The sequence below is a fragment of the Notothenia coriiceps genome, unplaced genomic scaffold (assembly GCF_000735185.1).
Source record: "Notothenia coriiceps isolate Sejong01 unplaced genomic scaffold, NC01 NC01_scaffold00001919, whole genome shotgun sequence".
Lineage (NCBI taxonomy): Eukaryota > Metazoa > Chordata > Actinopteri > Perciformes > Nototheniidae > Notothenia > Notothenia coriiceps.
The window spans coordinates 153910-161409 of record NW_011334620.1 but is presented as its reverse complement, the minus strand read 5'-3'; the positions used below and the strand labels follow the sequence as shown (position 1 = coordinate 161409).

The 7500-nt window shown below is 40.1% G+C and overlaps 1 protein-coding gene across 1 annotated transcript in view; it reads left to right on the top strand.

Annotated features, from left to right (window-relative positions):
- Positions 1-7500, top strand: part of ctbp2a (C-terminal binding protein 2a) — a 71333-nt gene that overhangs the window by 11881 nt on the left and 51952 nt on the right. The gene's annotated exons all lie outside the window — the stretch shown is intronic.

The following is a 7500-nucleotide window of genomic DNA, read 5'->3' as shown; positions in this document are numbered from 1 at the left end:
GAAGCTGGGGTGTGTTTAATAGTCCTGGCGCTCCTGTGGTTGGTATTAATCTAGGTCAGTGGCGTTCAGCTCACAGCGAGTCGGCCTCGGAGGCAAGCTTGGCTTTCACTCAACCCCACATTTACCCAACTAACTTACAGTCTACTTGCGTCCCACGTTGTTTGCTTTCAAGGTATTGTGAATGTTGGGCAGATTGCTGCTGTTCCTGGTTTGCACCCATATTGAACATTTTGAAATGTTACCAAAAGTCATCAATTACATTGAATTGCATTTAGCTGACGGTTTTATCCAAAGTGACTTACAATAAGTGCATTTGACCAAGAAGATACAAACTTGAAGAAAACCGAATCATATAAGTACATCAGGTTTCATAGAGCCAACACATTTCAAGTGCTACTCAACTGGCTTTAGATAAGCCAATCTTTTATTAGTATATAAGTGCTTTGTCAGCAATTCTTTGTTAGTAATTCTATCGCTCGAAGTGGAGTCGAAAGAGATGAGTTTTCAGTCTGCGCCGGAAGATGTGTAGGCATCCAGGCTGACCTTCAATCCACACATGCAAAGGCAAACACTTCTTGTTAGACAGTTCCTTTATTGAGTTGTTAAACATTGTCATTGTTGTGTTGCAAACCAAAAGGCAGAGTGTAAAAATAAAATGTATGTAGGCCTGAGCCAATATGTGTACTTTTATACCTGTCCCCAAAACTGAAAGAACAAATTGTGTTTCATGCTTGGCAGAGCAACATCTGCTCACCCTTTTTGTAAGCTACTCCTTTTATGAAAAGAGAAAAAACATTCAATAATTCATTATTCAATGATGCAAATAAAAACTCAATTTCTAAACTTTGACATGCCAAAGATCAGCTTTGATTGATTAAAACGAGGTACTTAAAACGACCAAGTGGTTCAGGAAGCGCTCTCTTGTAGTGAGGATTATATTTCTGTATAATGATTAACCTCTTTTAGAAAACATAAATTTGGGAACAGAAGCTCATTTAAAATGAGCGTTTGCACTTACATCGTGAACTAATCTCTACAGTTAATTTGAAGCTTAATTGCTTTTACAGATGTTGCATATGCATCAGGTGCTCAGTCGTTAATTGGTAGGAAAAGACAGATCATTGAGTTCAACAATTAAAACTGGCACTCACCAACCTCACAACACAAAACATTACAAGTGTATCTAATTATACTAAAACTATTCTGAAGGGATTTGGTGGAAATGAATTAAATGATATATCACGTAGAGTTCCTTCCAGTTTAAGAGTTTCTAAAACACAACACATGTATTAAGTAAATGATAACTTCAGTGTTAGAGACAATTGGGTATTGACTAATATTGCTTTATTTTTACTGCATCCATGACAACATATCACTTAACCAACCTTGCGTACATCCTTCTTAGCTGTGAGCACCCGCATGCCCTTAAATTGCTTTAATTATGATTTCTACCACTCATCACTTATTCACCATTCCTAGGCTGACCCTGAACAGAAGTGAGTCCAATTGTTACAAATGTATTTTGCTTATATAGGGTTAGTGTGTCTGCAGTTTAACACTCCATTCTGGTCTTTGTCACTCCAGATAAAAAAGATCTTCAACAGGAAATGGGAAAAGACAGATTTATTACCACAATAAAACCCTCTTGGACAACAGCCTTTTATCTGTCAGCTTGAGTACCAGATGTTTTGGTGTGATTGCCTGTGTGCTTTTAGCTATATGTGTGGTTTAAGAGGAGTAAATCCAGTCTTTAGTCAACCAGGCAAAGATTAAAAGCAACCACATGATATTAAGCAAAGTGTTTTGTCATTAAATTTGAGCATAGTCTGTTTATTCTTAAGTCTTCAGTGGCCTGTGTTGTGAAAAAACCAGCCAATTATTTCAGCGGAGATTTCATGCCAGACTTTGTTTTAGTTCATTAGATGTAAAGAGCTGGAGAGAGCAGGAATGCAGGCCACGCTGAGAGCCTCGCTGGGTTAGACATACAGGCTGCTGTGCACAATAATGTCACCATTATGCGTTTCCTTGGTGACTTAAACGAATAGGCATTATTACAAAATGGTGCATTAGCCCAAGTCAGCAGTTAGTGCTGCTGCAGTCTCCTTTCGTTCAGAGTTGAGAGGAGAGAAAGATGGCGAGGAGGAGGGAGAGGGGGAGGGGGAGGATGGGAAAAATGGTTCAGAGAAAAAGCAATGTAAAGGAGAAATGGGGAATAAAAAGGACGCTGTCTGCCAGAGGCTGACAGGACATGCAAAAGGAGGAAAAGACGATACATGGAGAGGCACAGATGGACTGACAGACTTGGGGAGGATAGTGATGAAGATGGAGAGGTAGAAAGAGGAGGGCTGTAATTGTCAGTAACTGGTGTATTTAGACAGGGAGGGTTGGAGGAATAAAGAGACTGGCAGGGAGGAGGGAGGTGTAAATCAGCGGTCTGAGCGACAGTTTTACGTGTCCCTCGGAGCCCAAACTATCCGATTAATGAGCGAAGGGAAACCTTAACCACCTTCCCCTCTCTGCCTCTTCTTTTTCTGCTGTCTTGCACTTTCAGGGACATAAATCATAGACTCTTAAGCAGTCACTTTGGGTAGCTGCTTCACAATTCTTCCTCAAAATGTTCCCTGTGCTATGATGTGCTGCGGTAATGAGATTTTACTGTAGCTAGTTAGAATATTGAACCGCATTCCTCACAGTTGTTGAAGGAATTAGTCGACATTATGGGAAATGCGCTTATTCGCTCTTGCCAAGAGGTAAATGAGAATATTGATAGCACCGTCATGTTTGTTCAGTAAACATGAAGCTTGGGAGGCTGTGGCTCAGTGGATAGTGTGCTGAACTTGGAATCAGGGGGTAGCAAGTTCGAGTCCCACTGCAGTCAGCATGTCGTTGTGTCCCTGGGCAAGACACTTCACCCCAAATTGCTCCTGTGGGGATTGCCCACAGTATTGAATGTATCTAAGCCGCTTTGGATAAAAGCGTCTAACAAATGATATGTAATGTAATGTTGGGCCAACAATTTATTAGCTTAGCTTAGCATAAAAACAAGGAACGTGTCGCCTGGCTCTGTCCAAACGTACAAATATCACCCTATCAGATCATGTGAAATGTGTTTAATCTGTGTAAGTACAGAAGCGTAAGAACTAAATGTTTGTTTTTCCCAAAGTGTCAAACTTTTCCCTTTTTTAATAATGTGATGTGTGAAGCACATGGCTGACACATGAAGAGAAAAGATTGCACTTTCGAACAATGACTGATGGTAAAGAGTCAAAAGGGTTACTTCAGTTTATCCACAGGGCACCAGGTTTCCCTTCAGCTTATTCTTTGACTACAAAGCCATACCTTCACAGCTCAGTCCTGTGTGTGTGTGTGTGTGTGTGTGTGTGTGTGTGTGGGTGGTCATCAAGTTCACATAGTTAAACTAGTTCACTGAGGTCAACGGCTGGAAGCTCAACTGAACCAAAAACAGAAAGAGCAAGATGTTTTTCTTTCTAGATGAAACTCCCCCTTTGTAATGAAAAGCCTCCGCAGATATTTCAGTCAAACACGTGTTAAAACAAAAGTCAAAGCTGAGGCTTAACTTCATTCTTTGCCTTTTCACCTTTAACCAAACCCACAGGTTTCTTAATCTGGAGAGAGGGCTCCTCTGAGAGATGGCCTCAGTCAGAAAAAGACCTCTTTCACTTTCTCTTCCCTCCCTCTGAGTCTTCTGTGCTATTACCAACTCAAACAAGATCTCCTGGGCTGCCTGCCGCCTTGTTATGTACCGTTCATCACAAAAGAAGTGAAAAAAGAATGAGCGCGAGTGAAAGAAACGTAACACACAGAGCTGAAAGAAGATATCTTTCTGAAGTGTAGCTCTTTCTGCTAGTGAAATGTCTTGATGTCAGGGTGTAAGATGCAGAGGCACTGTTTGAATGTAACACTTCTTGGAGTGATGCAACAGCTGCAACAATGCAATGTAATGTGTCGCGCGGCACTCTAAATTATTCTGTGGCACTTTGATGAAAACGTTACTTCTGTTTGAGAGACACAGGAAAGAAGCTGTGGCTATCTGTGGTGTACGTCTGCTACTGTGTGTAAAGCTTTTAACTTTAAACCAAACTATCTATCCATTTTTAAAGTGCAAAAATAAGCTTTAATTTAATCATGTGAGTTGCATTTAAACGTCAAGCTTCTGTAGCCAATACAGTGCGGATCTCTAGTGGACTTAATGGGCTTTAAAGGGCTTTGCATTATCACATGAATAACTCATAATGCGTGCATGATTGATTTCTAGTGGCTAGTATTGCATGTTGCTGGTAGGGAAAAAGTGTTGGTAGCAATTTGTAATCATCACTGGGGAGTTAAGGGTTTCCTCTTACTGCTGGTTAAGAGACAGTTTTTTATTTGACTTGTCACTTCCTGTCTAACATGACATATCTCATCATGAACTTTTCCTGACATCGCTGCAACTAAATCTATTTTAAGTCTTGATTAATCTGCCTGGTATTTTCTATTATTAGTTATTTTTTAATTCATACATTTTTTAATTGTCTGTCTTTATTTAACCAATGGTACACAACGTATTCTGTTGCAATGATTTGAAGCGCCTTATATTCTCACTTTGGAAAAGCTTGAATCAATAACAAGTATTTGACATTTTACTGAATAATGCATTAACTCATGTATTACATTATTATTCAAACAGTGATACTTAATAATGTATTAGTCAGATAATTATTTCAGCTCTCGACATTTGATTTGATTTGAATTTTCAGTTTTATAAGGTGCACAAGTTTGTTTAGGTGAAAATAAAGCACAAGAAAACGACATTGGCATTGAGAACATAGCTGGTATTTGTAGTAGAGGAACAACAGGGGGTTGCATTCACTGTTTGGGATACTTCAGGACCAACACATAGACATTACTCTACAGCAGATGATCTACTGGAGAGATCCACTCTAAACACTCTACACACTATGTAAACATTTTGATCTCATTCAGGCATTATGGCTCACTGCAGGTTGTGGTCACTGAGTCCAACAGTGCGTGAAATGCATCTAAGTAGAAAGGGGAGACGTAATTACAGGACAACCAGTGTTGGGCAAGTTACTTCCAAAATGTAATACAGGACATATGACTTATTAATGTATTTTTTAAGTAATAAGTTACATTACAATATTACTGTCTCTGAAATGTAATGAGTTACACAAATGTTATATTACTTTTGAGTTACTTTAACAAAAATAACCGCAAAAGAATGGCTAGGTATTTTAAATGTTAAAATGTAGTTTAGTGCAGCTCATTATACATCCAGTGAAGGGCAATGTGTTATAGCATAACAACTGTGTAGGCCATTAAGGCTACTAACAACTTTTATTACACGGCTTAGTTGAATACTCGATTCTGATTGTAAATTCTTAACATGCGACACGTTATTAATGCAGTACAGACCGCTGTCAAGGACTATAGTGAAGGTTGCTAAGGAGGATCAAGAAAGAGAAAGGAAAAGAGGTTAGAAGACGGAGCGCTGGACGTCAGATAAATCACCAGAAGAAGGCAGAGAGGAAGTAAACAATAACAGGAACACGGAATGGGCTCGGTAGTTTGTTTAGTATATGGCCGTGTAATAGCGGGATAAGATGTGGCAGCGAGTGGTCATTATTGGGGAAAGGGAACACGAGAGGCATGATCAGCGGAACCGACCGCGAAGCGGAGGGCATCCTTGATGCACCTGAAGGGTAAACCACCAGGTTTCTACCTGCACAATTTTTCTCTGGTGTCGGAATGTCTCGCGATGTTAGTGAATTCTTAAAAAACAAAACGCCATTTAATTTCGGGTTAAAATGTGTTGTAACTGCATTACTGAGAATTGTAACGAGTAGTATATTACCCAAATTTCATTAGTAATGCGTTACATTACTTCGTTACAGCAAAAAGTAATACATTACTGTAACTCCGCTACTTTTGTAATGCGTTACACCCAACACTGATGACAACATTTGGCAACAAGTGGTATGAACTGAATGTCTGATATCTTAACTTTAGGTCCTACTGTAGCTCGTAAACACCAGAATTGTATATATTTCTACAAAGATAAGACAAAAACTTGTATTACCAAGAATATTGTGAGATTTGCATCATTAGTCAGTTCAAACAACAGTTTTTTTTCTCTTGGACTTGGTAACATTCACAGACTTGTCAGAGAACCTGTGAACAAAACTTCCCAGCCACATGTCGCACAGTGCTGTGTGTGTGTGTGTGTGTGTGTGTGTGTGTGTGTGTGTGTGTGTGTGTGTGTGTGTGTGTGTGTGTGTGTGTGTGTGTGTGTGTGTGTGTGTGTGTGTGACAGAGTGTGTGGCAGAGTGCATGCCTTCTCCAGACAATCCCTGGAGTTGTGTGTCTCGGTTGTTTACATGTGTTTGAGTGTGTGACTTTCCTCTCTTTCCCTTCCTCTCCTCCAGCACTGAGCACGTATTTTCTCTCAGGTCAATCCCCTTATTGTTAAGTTACATAACAGCACTTAGTCAAGCAACAATCGAGCAGCGGTGGGGCTAAGGGCTGCGGGATAACTGTACTTCCTCTCAGGCACTTCTCTGTCTGAGAGCTCCCCTCAAAGTTGCTGTTGACTTTTCAACCCGCTTAGTGCAGCCGACTTTCTATTTTCTCTGGCTATGAAGTGGATCTCCTTCTGGCACGAGTCAACATCTCTGGAGTTAATTTATGGAAATGAAGTCATGTATAACACATATTTGGGTTTTTGGTCAAATAGCTCTAAAGATGGTGGTGGGCTCTGCCATCCCTCCATGTTGAGACCATGAGTGGAAACAGAAGATGAGCATGTTATTCAGAGAGTTTTAGGGGATATAGTCCTAAAATGTTTGGGAGGAGATATTCCTTCTACATTTCGTATTGATATATTGATTGTATTGATAACTTTATTAATATATATTCAGTATTATCATTAACATCATTGAATCAATCCCAAACACTTAAACCTACATTATATGTGGTTACAGAACATGCACACCTCATTCAAGTGCTCAGTGACATTAAAGCTTGAATCGGGTCACGATGCTACAAAAACCCGTCTAATTCCTGTTCAAGCCCAGTTTAAACATAATTATTGCCAAGCCCTGACACTACTGCTTTACATTACAATTAATTTAACTTGTAAAAGTGACCAGAAAGCTGATCTAAGAAGCAGTTTTGAGGAAAATTGATGACTTTATAAATCTAGTGGATTGATCGAGCATCATTAAGTTCCCATCCTAATATTGTACCACGATATGTTATTGAACTTTTTCATTTTCACTATTTGTTGGCAGGCACCTGTGCGGCCTACATCTGCGTGTATCACTAGCCTGCATCACTGTACAGAGGCAGTTGTCAGTGAAGTGACTAAATGGCCAGATGCTCCCATGACCCGTAGTGCTGCTGCTCATGCTCTCAGAGTAGGAGATGCCCATGCATGTCTCCTCCAGTCTATTCATAGCCAAGGCGGTGTGACCCCCCCCCCCC